Here is a 6,705-nt window from a genome sequence, read left to right on the forward strand (position 1 = left end):
CCTTGCGCTCTGGTATGTCTCTCTCATGAAAACGTTCTTATTTGAATATATATAACAGCCCTTTGCAATCTGGAAGTCTCCCCCACTTAGAATAGAATTAGAATCAGGATTCTTTAATTTCGCACCGGCGCGGCCGTACGCTATCACAGTGCGGGCGCACTGCCATTCTGGAATCCTGGCACGGCCGGCACTATCACCACGGCCGCGCTGCCATTCTGGAATCCTGGCGCGGGCGCGCGCTATCACAGTGCGGGCGCGCCGTCCTTCTGGGAAAAACTCAGATTTCATCTTTTTCCTTGCTGCTTCAAGCCGGCTTTCCACGAGCTTTTATTCCAACACCACCTTGACACCAAATTAGCACCAAAATAATGCTAATTCACCCGATTCACAGATTAATTCCTGAAATACAAAAACACTAGAAAACACGTTAAAACACTTAACAACTTGAGTACAAATGCATCAATTCAAAGCTTATTAAAGTATAATAAAGTGTCATAAATGCGACTCAACATACCCCCAAACTTGAATCGATGCTTGTCCTCAAGCATAAATAGACTCAAAGAACAAGAGAATAAAAATGCATGAATGCAACTAATATGAATGCAATGATCCCAATAGAATAACTAAACCAATTGACAAGAAACATATCAAAAAATGCAGTTACTCGCATAAAGATCAGTTAAATCATACAAATCAACTTACAACTAGAGACGTGCGTGTGTGTAGATGCTTACAGATATACTATCGCAACTAGATCGACAATCATGACTCACTACTTATCAAGACAATCGCAAGTATAAAAACAGAATAAAAGCTAGACTCAAAATAACTTATAACACTTTAATTCTATATCAGAGTTTAACATGGATTCATGCTTTTATTCATAATAAAACAACACAAGTATGCTTATTTGATCGTGCAATGAGTGAGGTCCATAAAAGACTTATACAATAGTACCCATGTAGCGAGTGTTAGGTTAGCGGATCCTAGACTATAAAATCCTTAGGTCACTAGGCACAAAGTCCCCCAAGAACTTAATAACTCGATTACTAAAGAGCCCACTCGTGATCAATTATACATAACACTTATTCTTTTTTTTTCTTTTTTTCCTTTTTCTCTTTTTTTTTCTATTTTTTTTTCTACGATTTTTTTAATGAGTGTGTTTCGCTCCATCTCATCCAACCCTAGACTACTCATATAAATATGAGCCGGCTACTAGACATTTGACACTTGGCCACACAACTTGCAATGAAATCCAACTTCATCCAATGTTTAAATATCCATGTCTTTTATTATTAAGAGAATATCATAAATTCTAAATATAAACAAGCGATTAAACCTCGACAAACTAACAAACCATGACTATGATCTAGAACTCTAGCAACCTATAAGACTTAGTGAAATACAAGTGTCTCTAGCATGCCAATAAACTTACTACGACTTAACATCTCTAAACATGACATCACTACACTAGCATCAATATCACAAGTCAACTGGAAAAATTATCTCAGGGATCATGTTATAATGCAAATGCATGAAAACTATATGAACAAAATAACATAAAACTACCAAAAATAAATAAAAATATAAAAAAAAACTATATGGAAAAATATGCAAACTATATGAACTAAACTATCATGAACATGCAACTATATGAGACTCACACAAAAACATATTCCTTCAACTACTACCCCCAAACTTAAAATATTCACTGTCCTCAGTGAAGGTAAAAGTAAGGAATCAGGCATACCTAATCAGAATCAGAATCCTCACCTTCGACGGGTGGAGTGTCGGGTGTGTCCGGAGGTGGATACACAGAATCCTCACCAAAAACTAGCCACTGGATATCAACTCATGTGGCTCTGAAAGCTTTCCCAAGTGCCTGGGTGAGATCACGTGTGAACCTGCTGTGGATGTCATGCATCACATCCATCCTCCATGCCAGACGTCTGTATTGCGTCATGCTTTTCTTTGACGATTCCTTCAACTGTGACAACTCTATCTCCTCACCCAACTGAGCTCTCCAACCCGCTTCACGGACAAACTTAGAACCACCAGCATAATACTGATCATAGGGCCACTTGCCTGGAAGCATATCAAATGAATAACCCAACCCCTTAGGATTGGGCTTACCCCCATACCACTCTACCATGTGCAATATAATCGAACTATCAATGGCAACACTAGGGAGCTGAAGTTGTTCATGGGTGGCACAACAAACACAAGCTGCCACACACAACCTCGTCACTATGGACGCGTAGGGTATAGAACCTATAGTGCTCCCTCACAAAATTACAGAATACCACGGTGAATAATCCTACTAATGCCAACATAATCACCCTTCAAAATATCCGACAATAAACATGCTCACTCTACCGTCACCTCATGCATATGAGACGATGGCAGAATATTAGCACAAATAAAGGCATTCCAAGTACATGCAAATCTGTTCATACAAGAAGCAGGGAATGTGGCATAATTAGTTGAGCCCCTCTTGAATTTCCACTGAGACTTAGGCACACATAGAGTAGCAACAATCAAATCCAAGTCAAAATCCTCCGGAATCTTATCATTCCAAATGGCTTGACCGGTTTTTTTCGCGGGCTGATTAATTACCCTCCTTATCGCTCCAACACTATACTCCACCTTCATCCCCCTAACCACCGTGAAACCATTCTTCTCAGCCCTCACATTAGCATATAACTCTCGCACAACACTCATAGGCACAACATCAGGTTCTTTACAAAAAGAAACCCCACCCATCTGCTGAATCATCTCCAACAGCTTACCATCTTTCCCTGATGGTAGAAAACCCCGTTCCTTGATGATTGGCTTCGAAAGAAGCCTAGTATACTCCGCTTCAGCCTCGGGAGTAGAGAACCTTAGCCTTACACCAACCACACTTGATGAATTGGTGGTGCTGCTATCGACTTGTGTTCTTTGTCTCTTGGGTGCCATTGGAAGTGAGTAGAGAGAATAAGAGTTGTGTTTGAGAGAGAATTTGTGTTTGAGAATTTGTGAATTGGTGAAGAAGTTGTGTATGAAGTGTATGTATATATAGGTGGTGAAAAGAGAATGATATATGGAATAGAAGTGGGATTTGATTATGGGAATAATGGGAGTAATGGGTTTGATTTGGAGAGGGAATTATGGGATGTGGGGGAGTAAAATTTGACTGTGAATTAATTTTTTGAACAAAATTCCCATTTTTCCCCTTTAACTGCCTTTTATTTTTTTTCTGAGTAGGAACCCGGTGCGGCCGTGCACTGAGACAACGCGGGCGTGTTGAGTGGCATTTATGACACTTATTTATGCTCTAAGAAGCTTTAAATTAGTGTATTTGTACTCAAGTTATTTGTGTTTTAACATGTTTTTAAGTGTTTTTGCATTTCAGGCATTAATTTGTGAATCAGATGAATTAGCATTATTTTGATGCTAGTATGGTGTCTAGGTGGTGTTGGAATAAAATCTCGTTGAAGCCGGCTCGAAGCTGCAAGAATAAAGAGAAAGAAAATAAGTGTTTTTGGCAGAAGTCCCGCATGCCCGCGCTGATGAAGCGCGCGGCCACGCCGGGGTACAGGAAGTCAGCGCGCCCGTATTGGTGAAGCGCGCGCCCGCGCTGGGTGGGGATAATCAAAATCCTGATTCTATTACAATTCTATTTTCTGGACTCCTGGGATGATTGAACTGCTATATATTGATAACTTAAAGTCATTTTTTAATAAGGAGACTTACCAGAGCACAAGGAGAAGACGGAAAGAGACCTAGAGCACAATTCAACAAAGGCAAAGATGGTCTAGTTTTATTCTTGTGAATCTTTGTTTTGAGTTGTAATCTTGGATGCTTGTTTCTTGTTTTGTTGTACCTATACTCTTGTTTGTACTTGGTTTTATTTATTCGTATAGAGACTATATTTGCTATATCATATTTTCATCGGAACCCACGTTGATGATGAGTCCGATTATGGGCTAATCGTTATTGTGGGGTTCTAACGGATTTATTTATGGATTTCTTCAGTTAAATTATTTGATGCCTTAGTATGTGGTGATTGTATGATATCCTAGTATTAGTTATGCGTATTCGTCTTATGAGCATCGCGAACTTATAAGATAGTGTGTTAATTCTTAATGAAGCGAAAGTGAATATAAGGATTTAGAACTTGCCATACTAGCATAGGTTCATGTATTTATTATGCATGATTCGTAGGTAATTTTAACCATCTTACTTTCCCTATGTAATCAAGATAGATAACTTGTGCTTAAACCATTATGTTGTCAAATTCTATAGACATATGGGGTCTCAATATAATTGGTTCCTATTCAGCTTCTATCTCTTTTGTGGATGTCTGGTAGAATGGTACTCATGCAACGAAAATTGGTGTTTATCAGTTTCGTGTTGTCTGATTAGTATCATCACCATTGCATGCTAAGGTTAAGAATAATAGGATTATTGAATGAAGTATTTAATGAAGTTAGAATCCCATATTTGTCATACATATTAATTCAGTCAATCTTATTCTCGTAGTTATAATTGTTAGCGTAATTCTTAGTTATAAACAATCTCAATTTGTTATTGTCTTAGCATTGAATGATAACCATACATTGTTGCTTAGGTGCGTAATTTAGATAGTTAACCAATACAGTCTCTGTGGGAACGAATCTGATTTATATCTTATACTACTTGCGAACGCATATACTTGCGTGTATCATTAGCGCGTGTTTAGCGACTAACAAGTTTTTGGCGCCGCTGCCGGGGACTGCAATGTTAATTATTAGTTTATGTGCTTTCCATCAATGGTCGTTAAAGTTCATTTACTCGAACATTGTTACTTAATTATTTCCTTGTCTTATTTCAGGTGATCTAGCGAGGGTGTATGCATACGCGTTCGCGTACTCGCAAGAGAATACTGGATAAAGCCGAGGAAGAACTTGTGGTGGTTTGTAGGGAAGTTTTTGAGGATACTTTAGTTTGATTACAGCTAGTGCGCTTAACTAAGAGAAGTTAGAGGAAGAAGAGAAAGTTGAAGAGCCAATTGTAGTAGCTATGGGTGATCAAGCAGTAAATTTGAAGGCTTTGATGGACTATTCTAAGCCTAAAATTAATGAAATTCATTCTAGCATCATCAGACCAGCCATCAGGGCTAACACTTTTGAGATCAAGTGAAGCACGATCCAGATGATACATAACTCAGTTCAGTTTGGGGGTTCTCCTACTGAAGACCCCAACATGCACATCAGGGATTTTATCGAGATTTGCGACACTTTCAAGTTCAATGATGTGACTGAAGATGCTATCAAACTACGTCTCTTCCCATTTTCTCTGAAGGACAAGGCTAAGTGCTGGTTACACTCTCTACCAGCAGGGTCTATCACCACTTGGGAAGATCTTGCTCAAAAGTTTCTCACTAAATTCTTCTCCATGGTGAAGACTGCCGCAATCAGGAATGCTCTTATTCAGTTTGCTCAACAAATTAGAGAATCTCTGTGTGAGACTTGTGATCAATATAAGGAGATGCTAAGGAAGTGCCCACACCATGGCATGCCTGATTGGATGATTATCAACTGTTTCTACAATAGATTCGGTCCTACTTCTAGACCCATGCTTGATACAGCATCAGGAGGAGCCTTGTTGGCTAAAAGCTATGATGAAGCTTATGAACTTATTGAACTGATGGCTGTTAATGAGTATCAGAATTCTTCTCAGAGACTAACTCAGGGAAAAGTAGCAGGAATTCTGGAGTTGGACGCAACAACTGCTATTGCTGCCCAACTAAAGGCTTTGACGATGAAGGTGGACAACTTGGTGAATTATGAAGTTAATCAAATCACTAGTGTCTGCGAGCTATGTGCTGGAACCCACGAGACTGATCAGTGCACAATTTCTAGTGAATCAGCTCAGTTTGTGAGCCACTACTAGTGATCATAGCAACCTGTGCCAGCCACCTATCATCCTAACAACCGCAATCATCCGAATTTCAGTTGGAGCAACACTCAGAATGCGGTTCAACAACCTTATCAGCAATATCCAGCTAAGCAGTACAACCCCCTGGTTTTCAGCAATCGTAGTATGCACCAAGACAACAACTCCAGCTGCAACAAGCAAATAAAAAAATCTAAATTAGAGGAGTTGAAGCTTATGTGCAAGAGTCAAGCTATTTCTATCAAGACCTTGGAAAATCAAATTGGGCAAATTACCAATGCCTTGCTAAATCGTCAACCTGGTACATTGCCTAGTGACACTGAAGTGCCAGGAAAGAGGTAAGCTAAGAAGCAGGTAAAGGCAATCACTTTAAGTTCAGGAAATGTTGCAAATCTCGAACAAACTCAAGTGTTAACTGAAGAAGCTGGGGCTGAGAAAGAAGCAAGACAGCAGGATAAAGAAGTGGAACCAAGGAAGACTACTGTTGAGCATACTCCAGCTGAGGTTAATACAGGGGAGAAACAGATCTATCCTCCACCGCCTTTTCCTAAGCGGCTACAGAAGAAAAAGCTGGACAAGCAATTTGAGAAGTTTTTGGAGGTGTTCAAGAAACTTCATATCAACATACCTTTCGCCGAGGCTCTCGAGCAGATGCATAGTTATGCAAAATTTATGAAAGGTATTCTCTCCCGAAAAGTGAAGTTAGATGATTTAGAGACAGTTGCTCTCATGGAGGAATGCAGTGCTCTGCTGCAACAGAAGTTACCTCCGAATCTTAAAGATCCA

The 6,705-nt window shown here is 39.5% G+C and overlaps 1 non-coding gene across 1 annotated transcript; it reads right to left on the minus strand.

Annotated features, from left to right (window-relative positions):
• Window positions 1-5,433: 5,433 nt before the first annotated feature.
• Window positions 5,434-5,540, minus strand: LOC141669680 (small nucleolar RNA R71). Its single transcript, XR_012553948.1, has one exon. It is a non-coding gene; the product is annotated as a small nucleolar RNA R71 (small nucleolar RNA).
• Window positions 5,541-6,705: the final 1,165 nt, after the last annotated feature.

This window comes from Apium graveolens, chromosome 6 (assembly GCF_009905375.1).
Source record: "Apium graveolens cultivar Ventura chromosome 6, ASM990537v1, whole genome shotgun sequence".
Lineage (NCBI taxonomy): Eukaryota > Viridiplantae > Streptophyta > Magnoliopsida > Apiales > Apiaceae > Apium > Apium graveolens.